The sequence below is a fragment of the Podarcis pityusensis genome (genome assembly GCF_964106645.2).
Source record: "Podarcis pityusensis genome assembly, chromosome: 3".
Taxonomy (NCBI): Eukaryota; Metazoa; Chordata; class Lepidosauria; order Squamata; family Lacertidae; genus Podarcis; species Podarcis pityusensis.
Window position 1 is genome coordinate 72,058,222 of NC_138026.1, and position 17,269 is coordinate 72,075,490.

General features: G+C 41.7%; 1 long non-coding RNA gene across 4 annotated transcripts in view; it reads right to left on the bottom strand.

Annotated features, from left to right (window-relative positions):
- The window catches only part of LOC308474465, a 64,202-nt gene that overhangs the window by 38,283 nt on the left and 8,650 nt on the right, over positions 1-17,269 (bottom strand). For 3 of the 4 annotated variants that reach the window (XR_013984744.1, XR_013984745.1, XR_013984746.1), the window contains exons 2-3: positions 6,922-7,031; positions 3,904-3,979 (exon numbers count right to left, since the gene is read on the bottom strand). This is a non-coding gene — a long non-coding RNA (uncharacterized lncRNA). Of the gene's footprint in view, positions 1-3,903; positions 3,980-6,133; positions 6,465-6,921; positions 7,032-17,269 lie in introns of all 4 variants that reach the window. The other variant, XR_013984747.1, reaches the window with a different exon arrangement.

Below are 17,269 nucleotides of genomic sequence, written 5' to 3' on the forward strand. Positions count from 1 at the left end.
TTTGAGAAATGGGAAGGACAGGTTTCAGCACCAGACTGCATCATCCTCAGGAAGAACTCCAGCACCACAAAATATCAAAACCAGGGGAGTAACTGTCTCCATGGCACAAAAGAGGAGGAAGCAGAAGAGTAAAATGGACTGTTTTTTAGATAAAAGGTCAGCCATCTTTACAGAAGCTAATGAATCAAATGTCATTATATATAGAAGATACAAAAGGTCAAATAAATATCCTGAACTTGAGCTAAAATGTTATTGAACAATTGAAGAAAGAGAAGGTGAACAACTTTTTCCCATATAATAAACTATAATTAAGGATATAACACTTATTTTGGCTGAAGTGTTGTTGCTTTAAAAAAACAAAACAGGGCACTGAAACTACTGAACTTCAGGAAACAGAGAGAGAAAGAGGAACAGGAAACAAGCTTTACATCCTCTCAGGAGAAGAGGGGGCATAATCCCGCTGAGTCTACTGCAGAAATTAAATTCTGTGGTCCTTAACCCCTTCATATACTAACTAGCAAATATGCATGGTTAGGTTTGACTGCTAAAAACTCCCACAGTGTTTAGTAACACTGGATACAAAGTCCTCACATTCTCATATGACCACCATCCTCTTGCATTAAGATGGTTTGCAGTGCTGTAGAGCTAGAAGAAAAAGACTCACTCTGTTTACTCAGGGGTCAGAGACAGGATTTTAAAAGTAAATGAAAATACTCCCTCCTTTAGGCTTTTTAAACTTCCTTGCCTTTACAGGTTTGTATAAGAGTGCTGATATTTAAGAAGTTGCAGGACTGAAACTATTTAAACTGGAAAGGTCTGTTTTTAAAAAGTGGGGAGACTTTAGGAGAGACTCTGCTCCATCAGCCAATGCTATTCTTCTTTACATTTTGCTGACTGTTTCACCAGAATAGCATTCCGAGTCAAGGGGGTGGAGAGAAGCATTGCTCCAAGGAACAATTTCATAGCAAATAGCTCTCGTCAAACACTGATGGTACACCAGCAGATTTAATAATAAATTTGGATACCTGTCAAATGAGATCAAATCGGATGAGAAGGAATTCCTTGTAGAAAAGGGGAGACAGGACATTTCCAACACTTGGGAGACAGTGGACTAAGCTCAATTCATTTTAAATTCAGATTTAGTTCAAAGATACAGAAGCCTCTTGCATTGTGGGGGGGAGAGAAGTATATATATTGAAGGAAAGCTGATAAAATATATTTCTGAAAAGGGAACACTTACAAGTTTTTTAATATAAACATTTAAAGGGGAAAACACATGCTTAAAAAAAAACTATAGAAGCTAACCACATGAAGAGAGGCATATGCACTTCTATAAGGTGAAACATGATCTTAATAACTTCTATAATAACAGTGCACAATTATGCCTGATTAGGCAAAAGTGAAGATAATCTGGCAATAAAACTATCAAGCTACCAGCATGTAACCTAAGAAAATTATAAACTTTGACTGAAATCTCAACTCTAAAGGCTGTGTGCACATATGATCTTACAGCCTTGTGCAAATCCCTTTTTGGATATGCTTTAAATAATGGAATCTGCAATTTTGATTTTTTGAAGGTGAAATGGCAATATTAAGATTGAAGATTTTTTTTAAAAAAAAATCCATAAAAGTAACACAAGAGGCAACAAATAGCTCAAGGCAGAATATTATGTCGGCTGAACTCATGAGAAGATTTACATTTTTGTTGTTGTAGAAATGAACAACAAGAGGGATTTAGAGATTGGAATAATATTAGGTTATGCTTAAGTGCCAGCCCATAAAGTGGTACAAAGAAGCACAGTTGCATCTTCTCCAGTAGAATCATGATGGCTTCATGTCAGCAAACTGAGGATCTGGACCGCAACATTTTTAAAATAAAGAGCCTACAGCAGCAAACTGAAGACAGAAGCTCCAGTGGTGCTCATAATGTGAGTGCCTAGTGAGTATCCATCAAAGGAGCTAGCATCAAATCTCCCAGCTAAACGTTGTCCATAAAATATTAACTAAAACTCTGAGCAAAAAAAAAGAAGCCTACAAAAGATAAATATTTTAAATCCAGGTCAAGTTAGTTGTGGGCCGGGGAGCTAGCAGTAGTTAAGAAGGGTGTTCAACATATTGTTTCTGACAAGACTAAATGGTATCATCTGCAATGTGCTTCAGGGGGAATGTGCCCTGGGTGTAGAGGGTTTCGTGATGTTGATGCATCACCTGAGCCTCTGAAACAACCTGAAATGGAGCCTATGGCTTTTAGCTGCTTACCTGCCACAAGGGTAAAGAGAACCATAGAAGCATGAACCTCTTGCAGCACAGCATCAGCGGCAAGGTAGCTCTGTTCACTGCCGGGGAAGCCCTCTTCACAAACGTGCTCGTGCTCGTAGCTAAATCTGTACGAATATCTGACTCCAAGGGGGTCCAATCAACCATAAGATGCCAGTGACACCTCTAGTGACTTTTGGTGGCTATTCCCATCTCTCCACCTTTTAGTCCTTCTTCTCAACCTATTTCCCTAGCTCTGTCTGTAGAACTCATCTGGACCAGGAGGAGGGATGAATCTGTTTTAAACAGATTTTTATATGGCAGACATGTCCAACGCATCAATCGCGATTGAACGGTTGATTGCGGGATGGATTTTGGTCAATTGCACTATGGCAATATTTTTTTGCATGCATCCTCTTTCCTCCTCAGAGGATAGCACCCCCTATATATATATATATATATATATATATATATATACCACTTATGTTTTATCTAAGTTATGGTAGTAACGGTAGGAAGCATACGGCGATCCAGAAGGGCACAAGCTTCAGCCATGTGCGCCCATCCCTGGGAGCCGCCAAGGGTCCTGCGAGTGGTCGGCGGGGTGGTTCTGAAGCTGGTTGCAGTGTTGGGCTTCAGTTGAGCATGATGTTTGGGCCATCTGAGAGGGACCCTTCACACCGTGATGGAGTGGCCCCGCAGTTTCACATAAAAATATATTGATTTATGGAAGCGATTATCATTTGTTTTTGTTTTTATCATAAGCTCAGTCAAATATAATATGTTTAAGTTGAAGAATGACAGTGGGAGAGTGTGGTAAATCACTGCCAGTTTTTGATACTGGATCGTAGATCGCAGCCTACTTGAAGTTGGACATGCCTGATATATGAAATTTAGTGGTGCTGACCTGATCAATCTTTGCCTGCATTGGACCACCTCTAGCATTGAGCACCCACATACGTTTGAGCCTCCTGCACATTGTCAACTGTTTTTTGTTTTTAAAAACTTACTAATTGTATGCAAAAATACATATGGTATACACATCAATCCCCATGTGCTACTATATTTCTGAAGCATATTTTTAATATATTAACACATACGTATTTTTATACAGCTATCTGCATTGTTGTATGTTTTGTTTATGTGCTGGTTACATTATGAAACCTGTATATGCATATAATAAGTATATAATAAGTATATAATAATGCATGTAATATTGCAATAATTGCTTATTTTTTTAGCATAACCTGTAAAACTCCTTGCCTTCTGAGATCAAGCAGGCTCCTTACTGTACTCTTCTGTGCCTGCTAAAAATGTTCCTATTTAGACAAGCCCACCCAGATGCTTAGAAAGTTGAGGTAATTTTAATCTGTTTTAGTATTTAATTTTTTGTATGTTTTAAAGTAGGGTTGTGATTTTTTCTTGATTTTACTGTTTTATCTTTTTTTAACTGCTTTGAAGTTTCTCACAGTCAAGCGGCGTATAAATTGTATGAATAATAAAACAAACAAACAATTCATTTCTCATGAACAGCAAGAAGTGAGATGGAATTGGGGGGGGGGGGGAATCCATGTGGATTAAGATCACGTTTTCCAGAATTTCCATCCCTAACTAGGGCCATCTTCAGCCTGAAGCCCACCCACTCACCTTCACTCAGAGCTGTCAGCAATTTGACTTTCTTGACTGCACTCTTGCTCTCTTCTCCTCATTCATCTTGTAAATGCTACAGCAAACATTTCAAGTGTCCACAAAAGGGAAAGGGGAGCAAATGAGTCTGAGTTTTTCCACAATGGATTTCCCCTTACATCAGAACCAGATCTATTTTTTTCACATACTACCTCAGATATCAAACTTTCATACGTGGCAGAAATGCAAATCCCAGAGATCCAGAGGTGCTTTTAGTCCTTTTCCCACAGGCCCAAACCATATAGGGCACATGCACCTGTCCCCACACCATGCATTAATTGGTTCCATGTGCACAGAAATAAGTTGTAGGTAGGTAGGCTCTATAACCTAGGATCCTGCCACCCTCTCCAATTTCAGAAAGAGAGCCTACACACATACAAACTGTTCTGTACACCCAGAGACAGTGTGCCTGGAAGTGAGGGGCAGCAGACACAATCCTGCATCTTCTGAACACATCCATTGTACATGTTTCCAAAACATGCCAAAATGAAGCAGGCAGCCAACCAGGTAGCCAACTGTCATTCCCAGTTTTTGGTGAATTCCAACCTGGCCAGAATTTGTTCAGCTGAGAATTAAGCCTACTTCCCAGAAAGTCATTTCTTCACTTAAGAAGAGCACACAGCTTTATCTGATCTAAACGTGTCATTTGTCACAGTTTGGGCTCCTTATGAGTGCCACTTGGAACTTATTTTGTCGGCAGTCTGTTTCAACCTTGCAGTTGTGCTTGTCCATCAAATTAAGTAAAGAATTCCTTCCACCAATGTCTAGAAACTAAGAAAGGATTTCACTTTTCAGAGCAAGACTTTTGGCTCACCCCCTTACCGTTTATCTCTCCTCCCCTCTTACCTACTGATAAGTCTTTTCTTCTGAGTTGAAGCCAAAGATGCTTAAGGCATTACAAACATTTTTGCTTCATGAAAGCAATTGAATCACTGCTAGGGTTGTATGATCCTACTTTCATTGGCTATATTCATCCCCTACTGATGAAAGCTTTTTTTTTCAGTTGATTGACTCATGTATGATATCCCTGCTTTCAGTATCCCATTCTTCCTTGGCCCCTCCCATCATTATTTACAAATATCTATATATCCATCACCTTCTCTGCCCACTGCAAGTGGGTGCTGAAGTCAGTTTTTGCCAGTTTTTGCCTCTGACTGCCTATTTATCTACATTTCACATGATGAGCACTCTTTGGGGTTGGTCAGTCAGCCACAAATCCACCTAACAGTTGCCTTTTCACACCGTGCATAGTTAAGCGATGGAATTCGCTCCCACAGGAGGCAGTGAGGGCCACCAACAGGGATGGCTTTAAAAGACAAATTCATGGAGATTAAGGCTATCAATGGTAAGAGCCGTGTTGGCTGTCAGAGACATTGTGCCTTTGAATACCGGTTGTTGGAAATAAAAAAAATCCTTCCAGTAGCACCTTTAAGACCAACTAAGTTAGTTCTTGGTATGAGCTTTCGTGTGCAAGCACACTTCTTCAGATACACTGAAACAGAAGTTGCCAGATCCTTCTATATAGTGAGAAGGTGGGGAGGGGTATTACTCAGAAGGGTGGTGGGAATGGGAGATTGGCAGATTGTTGTTGGAAACTGCAAGAGGGAAGAGTGTAGTTGTGCTCAGGTCTTGCTTGTGGACTTCCTCTGGAAATCTGGTTAGCCACTGTGAGAAAACATTCTGTGCTAGACAGACCTTTGGCCTTCTCCAGCTTAGCTCTTTGTATGGATGGATGGATGGATGTATGTGTGTATGTATGTATGTATTTAATATTTGGGACGCGGGTGGCAATGTGGTCTAAACCACTGAGCCTCTTGGGCTTGCTGATCGGAGGGTCGGTGGTTCAAATCCCCACGACGGGCTGAGCTCCCATTGCTCTGTCCCAGCTCCCACCAACCTAGCAATGTGAAAGTATTTAATATCCTACCTTTTCCTCCAAGATGGCCAAGGTGCAGTGCGTTATTTTACCCTTCCCCACTTAATCCTCCCAACAACCCTGTGAGGTAGGTTAGGCTGAGAGGCAGTGACTGGCCCCAAGTCACCTAGTGAGCTTCGTGGCTAAGATCGGACTCCTCATCTCCCATTTCCTAGTCTGACCATCAAACCACTGCACCACACTGGTTCTCAATATGAACATAATTATGTTCATGCTCATAATCCCCATGCTCCAGATGCCATCACAGTTGCTTACCTGGTAAGGGCAGGAGATGGTGAGATACGAAAGCACTAGCAGACATGCACATGACAGAGGGATCAGCAGGACAGCTGGCAGGGCCATCTCTGAATAGTCCATCTTTGCATGTTCTTTGTCTGCACAGAATCCTTTACTGATTTGTCTTGCCAGTGTCTATGAAAGCCACACCGCAATACATGTCTTTTCAGGCGTCCAATACGTGGTGGTGGTTGTTTTTGTGAGAGACACAAATGGGAATACTCCAAAGGTAGACTAAAAATTTCATTGACACAATTTATAAGCATGAGCTTCAGGGAGCAACTCTCCTTGTCTCTTTCTCTGCACCCAGCTGACAAAACATAAACATAATTATCGCTATATTTTTGGTTCTGATTCTGGAGAAACCAGTGGCTCTCCAAACAGTAGTGGTTTCTACTTGGATGATGCACCCTGTGAAGTGATTACAGTCAAGGGACAAGCACTACACAGGAAGAGTAATCAGCCAGATAGGCAACGGCATTGTTGTTCGTTGGTGCCGCAGCTGGCAGATCATATTCTTCTTTAATTATTTGATTTGTTAAATATTTATGAAGAGTGTCTGGTGAACAAAAAAATAAAACCACCACCCAGATGTTTGGAGACCTTGTAGCTGAATGTTAATTCGTAGCAGGGTGCCCAGTGGCACAGCGATTTCCATTCAGCCGAAAACAAACCACCCTAACAAAAGATAATAATTCAATTAGTATAACAGAAGGGGCAAAACATCAGGATCCTTTTAGTTTAGGATTGTGTGCACAATGACTTACTTCCAGCATGCAAGGCCAAACATGCGCTTTGGGCAGGATTTACATTCACTTCATACCCTCTGCCCCCTCTGCTTCTGTTGAACATGTTGATATCCAAACCCATTGTTCAGCTGGAATATTAAAAAAAGGGGGTTCACCAGTGAAGAATACAACAGGTATGACTTTCATTGTTGTGCAAGGAACTTATTTGAAAGGGAAAATAAGCACGTGGGTCTCAATTAATTCAGTGCAGAATGGTTTTTACTTTATTCCCCCCCCCCCTTGGTCAGTAACAAGTTTTCTGGGTAGCACACAAGGTAAAAAATATTTTTTTCAAAAAACAAGAATATAATTTCACTAAGAATAATTATATTATTATATTTATTTATATCCAGCCTTTTCCCCTGATGGGGACTCAAGGCAGCTTATAGCTAAAACAGAAACAGCTAAAAGTATGGGGGCAGAATTATAGCAGCAGATGAAACGACGCAAGGAAATAGAGAGAAAGTGGTTGAAGCAAAGCCTGGCAAAAACAGCTTTCCAATGGCCAATCCCTTTTGGCCTCTTCCAATTTCTGAGAATCTTCAAATCACTTGGCTTAAAAGTTGATTTGGGATCTTCCTTGAAATGTCTCTGATCCCATAAAACAGAGGTTTTCAACCTTTTTGAGTCCATGGCTCCCTTGACCAACCACATTCTTTCTTTGGCAGCTCTGAAGGGCTTAGGAGCCCAGTTATGTCACCCCTTGCCTGAAGAGCTAACAGCTTCTCATCCTCTTTTGAACACCCTCCCTTGTGGAGTGTTCCCTCAGTCTGCTCTCTTTTCCCCTCTCTTTGGGAGTCCTCCGGGCAGTCGCTGCTGCTGCCCCTGGTCTCTGAGCTGCACCCCCCTGCCTCCAAGAGAGGTGCCTTCCTACAGGGGCCTGGGAAGAGGATGCCCCCAGCCTGAGTGGCCCAACGTAGACTAGCCAAAGGTGAACGTGAAGCCAGCACCTTATCTTGGGAGACAGCAGTGGCAGCAGTTTGGATCTGCCAGGCCTGCATGGCAGAAAGGCTACCCTTCAGTACCGGGCACTCAGCTGCCAGACAGGCCTTGCATACAGCAAGCACAAGAAAGGCCAGGGCATCGCCTGTCTGCCTGCTTGCCTGGCTTCCCACTTATCTACCCATTCCCAACAGCAAGGGCTGGTGGACTGGCTGGCTGGGCTCCCTCGCCCACTTGCTTGCTTACTCCGAGGTCACCTCAGCTGCTAGCAACCAATACCCCCTGGCCAGCCCCAGAGACACCATTTGCCTGCAGAGCTTGCAGCGAGGGCTGCTGCAACAAACAGCCGTACAAGCCTTTGGGAGGCAGACATGCAAGAAGGCAAGAGAGGAGAAAGGGAAGGAAAGAGGGACAGAGGCCAGTGTTGCCTACAGCACCCCTGACCATCATTCAGAGCCAGTGTGGTGTAGTGGTTAAGAGCGGTGGACTTGCAATCTGGGGAACTGGGTTCGCATCTCTGCTCCTCCACATGCAGCTGCTGGGTGACCTTGGGCTAGTCACACTTCTCTGAAGTCTCTCAGCCTCACTCACCTCACAGAGTGTTTGTTGTGGGGGAGGAAGGGAAAGGAGAACATTAGCCGCTTTGAGACTCCTTCGGGTAGTGATAAAGCGGGATATCATATCCAAACTCTTCACATCCAAACCCTTCTATTCAAGGGACCCCAGGGTGCCACGGCACACTGGTTGAAAACCACTGCCATAAAAGCATTTGTCTGAGGGAGGAAATTATTTACCTTTGTCATTAATATAGTGCAAATCAGATGCAGGGTGGAAGGTAGAGGGGGCAGGCAGACTGCTGCCCCACAAAAAGGAGGATCTCAGCTTGTATAGCTGCAGAGCTATTAGGAGAAAGTCCACACCTCCTGAAATGTACCATTTTAAGAAAATACTAAAACTACAAGAGCTTTGTCTCTTACTGAATCTGTCAAGCCTGCACTCATCTAAAGTGAGATATTGGCGAAATGCTAAGCTACTCTCAGAAAGGTTATTAATTCAAATTTAGATATTTTACTGAAAACCACAAACACTCAAGTTCAGTTTGCAGATCTGCAATCACCAGATCTGTTTCAGCTCTGCTGAAAATAACCTTTTAAAAAGCGCCTGAAATGAATGCTTGCATTCCAGCTCTCACAGAAGGGGGGGGGGGGGACTAAGGTCAAAGTTCTCTCGTTTGTTGCTGTAAGCAAGTGTCACTGTAGCAGATAAAATAAGTTGTTTTAGGTGAACAGAGAAGAGTAGCAGGCCATCCTAGATCTGTATCATATCTCTTGCAGCGGCTGGTACTAGAAAAGATTTTTTAAAAAAATAAATAAATCATGAAACCCCAGTGTGTACAATTACAGAATAATTTGTCCAAAGAGAAAGTTTACTTCCACTGCAGGCAGGCAGAAATGGGTTTATATTATAAAACATGGCAGCTTACATCTTGCCAAACAAATTAATGGAGATGTTTATATTTTCAGGATTCAGGCGGCAAACATGAATGTGTAAACAATAGGGCTGTGCACCAGATTTGGCCAAGTCAAATATGGCCCAAATTGGGCTTATTCTGAGGCATTCTGGTATCAGTAAAGATGGGCTGAGACAGCCCTGGATCATTAATAATAATAATAATAAATTTTATTTATACCCTGCCCTCCCTAGCCAAGGCCGGGCTCAGGGTGGCTAACAACCAATAATAAAAACAAGTTGAATGAATACAACTTAAAAACAAGATTAAAATACAACATTAAAACATTAAAATGCAGCCTCATCACAGGAGGAGAAAGGAAAAAAGAAAGAGGGGGAGGGAATCAAATTGACTCCAAGCCAAAGGCTGTACCCTGCAGAATGGATGCTTCCATACAACAGCTGTTCTCTGCAAGGAAACCACTTGAGAAGAAGCCCCCCACCCCAGAACTGACCTGCTCTTGGTGTGTTTAATCAGGGGTTTGATTTTGTTTTTTAAAGCAAATTAATCATTATCCCCATCCCAAACTAAATCTGGGGCAAGGGGTCCCTGAATTGACCCTGGGTGGGTCAGCCTGTATTTTTTTTGAGGGGGGTGTATGGATCAGTGCAACAGGGCAGATAGTGGGGTTCTACACAGCTCTAATAATTAACCTATCAGACCTATCTTATATATTTTCCCTCGTTCTGTCCCACCTAAAAATGAATATGAATTGTATGAGCCTTCTGCCAATTTAAGCCTCTCTAAGGCCCACTGAAGTCAAAGCCGGGAGTGAAGCATCTGACTTTAGGCTGCAGTCCTCCACACTGGGGGTAGGAAACTTGTAGCCTTCCAGCAGGTACTGGACTCCCACCAGCCCCAGGCAGCAGAGTCACTGGTCGGGGTGCCAGAAGTAGTCCAAGAACATCTGGAGAGCCATAGGCTTTCCATTCCTGCTATATTCTGTACCTGAGAATAAGCCCTGTTGACCTGATGAGACGTACTTCTGAACAGGCATGTATAGGATTGCTCTGTAAACTCTTATCCTTGGCTGAATCATGCCATAATTTGAGGGAGAAGAGAGAGATGTTTCGCCCACCATTATTCATCTGTTTAAACAAACCTTTGATTTGGTTGTTGCTTAATTTAATTCATTCATTTATGGTTAGCTCTGACTTTCTATGCTCTTTGTGCCTTCCTCCTTTTCATTTTGGTTGTTTTTGGTAATTGATTTCATTTTGTGGAGAATGAAGGAAATGTTACTATGGGGAGGGACCCAACCCTCTTTGCACCTGAAATGCGCTAATAAGTTTCATTAAGTTCCATGTGCCTCTGTGGACATCAAGGAGCAGAATGTATATGTACGAATGGCAACGAATATGGTGACAAAAAAAACAGGTGTGTGTGGATATGACAAACCTGCACCAACAAAAATAGGATTTGAACAAGGCTGTTTGCCCAGGACATTTATTCCTAAGGAAACGTAGAAATAGCCACTGTAGATTAAGCACTGGCCACTTCAATGGGTTTGATCACAAATATAAATGTAAGTCTTAATGCAGAAGTTTAAGCCTCTTTTACCTTGAAATCACTACGCTTAAGTGACAAGTTTTTATATTAAAAATCGCTCAACACTGAATAGTTTTTAATTATGAATAAGCTATCACTTCATTTAGCACATCATTTCATAATTCAATTTACACATTTCAATGGGCTCCCAAGGAGTCTCATCTTATAGTCTTTCGTCAGCAAACCAAAGCATATGGCAGCAAGAAAAATGATTATCTTATTAAATAAATAAATAAAATGCAACCAGATAATTTAGAAAGTAAGACAGAAATCATTAATCCATTGATATGAGCCCTCAAAGTTATAAAAAGAAATTTCAAAACATGGATCTTTAATAACACTTAGTTCACAAAAGTTTTCATACATTTAGTTCTTGTCGTAAGTGATATTTTCCTAGTATTAGTAAAGGTACGTGCTATTTCCCTTAAGTTTCTCAGAATATCACACAAATTAAGACACTGTGATATTTATTTTAGTTGATTAATTAATTACTTCGCTAAACGAGAGCCAGTTAACTTACTGTACTTTAATTAGGCTAAGATTTATATTGTGACACGTTCAAATATTAATTCCGTGAGATTTTTTTTCTTTTTCTAATATTCAGGTTATATCCTGTCTTTTCTTCTCTTTGCTTCCTGGAGTATAACTGATGCAAGGCATTACTACTCCCAACCTTATCAGATAGCCAAATAAATGGGTTCACCGCATCTCACAGTAAAATGATAGCCATTTGGCCTCCAATAGCGTTTCCATCCATCACAGGCAATTTAAAACTGCCAAAGGTCCAGAATGACTCACGAAGAGTGGCAGGTAGGACTTGGAGAATAACACATACATTTGTGTTGGTCCAACCTTATCAGCGGGACATATCCTCACACCTGATAGACTGCAGCCATTAACTAATACTCCACACCGTAGCTGGATAACCAGCAGGAGAAGAGAAGAGTTGACAGCTAATTTCTAAAGTGCCTTGATCCTCAAGTAAGTGACAGAGCAGCCCTAATTACAGTATAGGAAGCTGGTGGAACTAACACAGACTTAAGGCACCCCTGTTCCAAGCTGCACTCAGAGGTAGGGCTGCTGCCTTCTTAGCCAACCCAAGCCTGGCAGAGGGAAAACAAGCCTTTAAAATAGAGTTTGACTTAGCATCATGGAACCATAGAATGGTAAGGTTGGAAGAGATGCCCAATGATCATCTAGTCCAGGGGTCAGCAAACTTTTTCAGCAGAGGGCCAGTCCACTGTCCCTCAGACCTTGTGGAGGGCTGGACTATATTTGGGGGGGGAATGAATGAATCACTATGCCCCACAAATAACCCAGTGGTGCATTTTAAATAAAAGGACACATTCTACTCATGTAAAAACACTGATTCCTAGACCCTCTGCAGGCCGGATTTAGAAGGCAATTGGGCCGGATCCGGCCCTCAGGCCTTAGTTTGCCTACCCATGATCTAGCCCAATCTCCTGCAATGAGGAACCTCAACTGGATCACACGAGACGGTGATTTATTTGTGCTTTTTGTCTCTTGTGAACCACCCTGAGATTTATTTATTTTTTGATGAAGGGTGGTACATAAATTAAAAATGGCCACCCAACCTCCGCTTAAAAACCTGCAGTGAAAGAGAGTCCGCAATCTCCCGAGGGAGACCATTCCACTGTCAATCAGCTCTTGCTGTCAGAAAGTTCTTCCTGATGTTTAGTCGGAATCTCCTTTCTTGTAATTTGAAGCTGCTGGTTTGAGTCCTACCCTCCAGAGCAGGAGAAAACAAGTTTGCTCCATTTCCCATGTGACAGCCCTGAAGATATTTGAAGATGGCTATCATATTCCTGACTGTAAGAGCTGCTTGACAGTGGAACTTGACTCCTCCGGAAGGTGGTGGACTCTCCTTCACTGCAGGTTTTTAAGCAGAGGTTGGATGGCCATATGTCACAGAGGCTTTAGCTGTGATTCCTGCATTGCAAGGAGATGGGCTCGATGACCCTTGGGGTCCCTTCCCACTCTACAATATTATGACTCTATGGTTCTATGACACAACTTTGTGGATCCTAGACACTTCTGCAGTTTGAGAAGAAACAGCAATAGAGGAGAATAAATGGAACCAGGGGAATTCTTAAGACATGGCAGACAGATTCTTGGCAGTGTTGGGTCTTGTTATTTCAGGAACTGACAAAGAACTTTACCTGAACTTCTCTGAATGGACAGCCTGCATCCTGCTCTTATAGAAAGAAGAGTCAGACCCTTTATGAATGCTGTTTTTATATCTAAAGCAATTGAATTCTGAGCATTCTGCCTGCTTCCCTCATTGGGATGTAGAAGCATTTCTTTCTGATTAGTCCCAATGAAATTTTATCAGAAAACAGTTTGAGGCATATCTAGGATGCTTTTATTTTATAATCAGTTATGGTTGGTGGTGGTGGTGGTTTTTTTACCACATTTTCATTTTAATGACTATTAAATTTAGAATCAAAAGTGTATTCAACTAGTAGTAATATAGAAGGCAGAGGAAGCATTATTACAATATTAAGATTAAAATCCACTGCATAGTTAGGTAGGAGTAAGCCCCTCTTAGCTTAATTGAACTTTCTGAGCAACATACACGAGATCAGGCTGCATGCATGCTTTCCAGTGTAAATTGCAAAATTCAGAGCAAAGTACCCTCTGTCTGTAACGTATGGAAATTCTTACCATCTCTCCCCCCCATAGGACATTTTGAAATGGAAATGACAAAACATGAATTTAAATGCTGCAATTGCTTCTTAGCCGACTTATCCAGGGGGGCTAAAGTGTGCGCCCACGCACACACAGACAAACCTATCACCATCCTGATTGCTTTGTTCTTAGCAATCTTATGTGTCACTGACATTTGATAAAAAGTGGATTGGAAACAATGTTTAAAACTCCTGCGCATGTAATCCAAATATGCATTTCTTCTCAAACAATTTTACATCAGTGGCTTCCAACATTTATCAAGGCACAAGGAAGATTATATGGCAGATGAAGAAGACCTTTGACCACATCTTTGCACCTAGACAATGTCTTTGGGAGTCAGCTCAGTTCACATGATTGACTTTGAAATACAAGAGCAGGCTCCATTCCACTGCCTAGGTTTGCATTAATTGATTGATTAAAAATAGTCAGCACAGCATCCGTGTTGGGACACTGAGTACAATACTTTCCTCCAGATGGAAAGTTGCATGTGAAATATTGCAGATCTGTGATATCTTTTATTGGACCAGCATTGAACCAGTTCACACAAACATCAGAACAGTATGGATGAACCAAGAAACACACACACTGTGCTTGATATAAAAGGGCTGGATTATATAAAAATTGCAATATATCATCAATATGTGTGCGCGTGTGTGCGTGTTTGTGTTTCAGCACACTGCAGCAAGTATAGATTATAAATGCATTTCAAGCACTTGAGAGCAATCAAAGGCAATTTTTAATAACTCAAAGCAGTGATGTATGACACTACCAAAGCATGTAGCAAATTTGTAGGAAGAATCATAAACAGTACAGTAGGTAGGAGTTTTTTTTCGTTATTATTATTTTTAATGCTACTGTGTAATAGAAAGGTGAGGGGTAGTAGGAGGATGGAAAATGTAGCAACAGAAAAGTGAGCGATTGAGATTTTGATGCATTTCAGAATCAAGACTGAAGGGAGTGGGCAGCTGGTACACATGAAAGTGTGGGGGACTTGTTAAGAATAGGTTATTGACAATGGGTAGATGGCATCAAAAATATCCTGGAACTATTATTATAAAGTAACTGGGTTTATATGCCTGTTGTTTTTGTCCATTGAGTTTTCTTGGCAGGAACACTGGAGTGGCTTGCCGGTTCCTGCTCCGAATCAGCCCTGAGTGCTCGCTGGAAGGACAGATCCTGAAGCTGAGGCTCCAATACTTTGGCCACCTCATGAGAAGAGAAGACTCCCTGGAAAGGCCCTGATGTTGGGAAAGTTTGAGGGCACAAGGAGAAGGGGATGACAGAGGACGAGATGGTTGGACAGTGTTATAGAAGGGACCAACATGAGTTTGACCAAACTGCAGGAGGCAGTGGAAGACAGGAGTACCTGGCGTGCTCTGGTCCACGGGGTCACGAAGAGTCAGACACGACTAAATGACTAAACAACAACAACAACTGGGTTTAACCTGTGCCTGAGCTGAATCTATATTGTCTGATGCTGCGGTTGGGGATGGGTTAACCCTATCATTTAAAATTCATTACTGTTGTTGTTCTAGAGCCTAGAACCTTTATTCTCATGTAGCATTGCAGCTGGAAGGTCAGGAGATTTCCAGGGCATGTATTTCTATACAGTGGTACCTCAGGTTACATACGCTTCAGGTTACATATGCTTCAGGTTACAGACTCCGCTAACCCAGAAATAGTGCTTCAGGTTAAGAACTTTGCATCAGGATGAGAACAGAAATCCTGCTCTGGTGGCGCAGTGGCAGCAGGAGGCCCCATTAGCTAAAGTGGTGCTTCAGGTTAAGAAGAGTTTCAGGTTAAGTACGGACCTCCGGAACGAATTAAGTACTTAACCTGAGGTACCACTGTATTTGTCTTCCATAATGGGTACCTGATAACTTATATTCTGATTATGGTAATTAGAGCCTGTAAGTAGAGAAGAACACACTGCCTCCATTGCCATTCCACAATATGTAGAACTTAAGATCAGCAACATAAACCAGCATTTGTTTTTGACACCATCAAGCATACCTCCTACTCAGATGTCATGAGACTACATTGTGCATAATAACATCCAACTCTTTCATATTTCAGTGGCTTTCATAATTGCAGACTTATACACAAAATAAGGGCATGTCCCAGACAAGGTCAATGCAGTGATGGAAATGTAGAGGTGGATGTTTAACCACCACAGTGAAAGCCATGATGAAATGCTTAACTGTGGTTAGATAAGGGGTGTTGGGGGGTAGCACCTCTGGTGGGACACGTTGTCCGCTTTTGGTCTCCACACTGCACTTACTTCTCCCCTGTGGCTCCTAGAAGCTGTCAGCATGTGACAGTGGCCACGTCCCTGGAACTGCTTCAACTGGCCAGCTAAACAAAAACAAAAAAAACTGGCCAGCTAAACCAGGTAGAGTTGGCTGATGGGTTTCAAACCCTTGATGAATTAGGGACTTCATGCAAAGACAGGGTCTAGTGGATTGAGTGGATGAGACCAATAGTGGGTCCAGTGGTCAAGAAGGCTATTTGCTGCTGTGGGAAGTGAGGGGTAGATGAGGCTCCTCAACCTGGGAAGGTAGCCCATCTAGGAGAAGGAAAGCTCTGATCCTGAACATCCGCTACTTGGCATGATATCTTTAGGAGAAGAAAAGGCTAAGGAGTAAACTGTACACCAATCCAGAGTGGAGTCCCTAAGACAATAGGATATTGTATTGTACACCTCCTTCCAGCAACTCCTGTAGCCAAGCTGGTGGCAAATGTATTGCTCTGCTTCCTTTTGGACCACATCAGAGAGGCCAAGAGGAGGGTCTTGTTGTCTGGGCAGCCCAGGACCTCCATACACACTGCCCACACTTGTGCTCCAGGGAGGTCACTTTGGTGTTGCTAATGCAGCAGTTTGACTTCACCCCTGGAGGCACACTCCATTGTCTCTTGAGACAGACAGATGCCGACAGGTTAGAACAAGACTGGCAAACCTATGGCCCTCCAGATACCATTGGACTCCAAGTCCCATCAGGTCCAGCAAGGGTGCTGGGAGTCCAGCAACATCTTTTGTTGTTTTTAAAAAAATAATATTTATTGATAATTTCAGGATTACAAGAAAAATAAAAAATAAAAAACAACACTACAATACAAAAAGAAAGAAAAAAATAAAAAAGAGAAAAGCACAAAATATAAAAACCAATACGACAATATAGCAAAAAAAGTAAAAAAGAAAAAAAACACAAATCCCAAATTGCATATCCATAATTTCCATTTGCTTGTTTCATTGACCTCCTCACACCTCCCTTTTTGTATTCTAGTTTAGTAATTATTTCAGCAAATTCTTTCCATCTTTCTCAATTTTTGTTATAAAATTTATCTTAACAATTTAACCTAATAATTAACTCAACAAATCCTTTCCATCTTTCCCCATATTCTGTTATTCAAATTACCTTAATTTATTTAACCTTATCTTACCCCTAAGTACCTTAAAACTTAAATCTTAGTTTTCAAATATACATAGCTCCTGATATCATTTCTGCTAGAGTCGTATAGTTTCATTCTAACATTTTCCCTAATATTCATTAAACTGATTCTAAAATAAAAAATTTCCATTATAAATTCTCTTCCAATCATCATCCAGCGTCTCTTCTT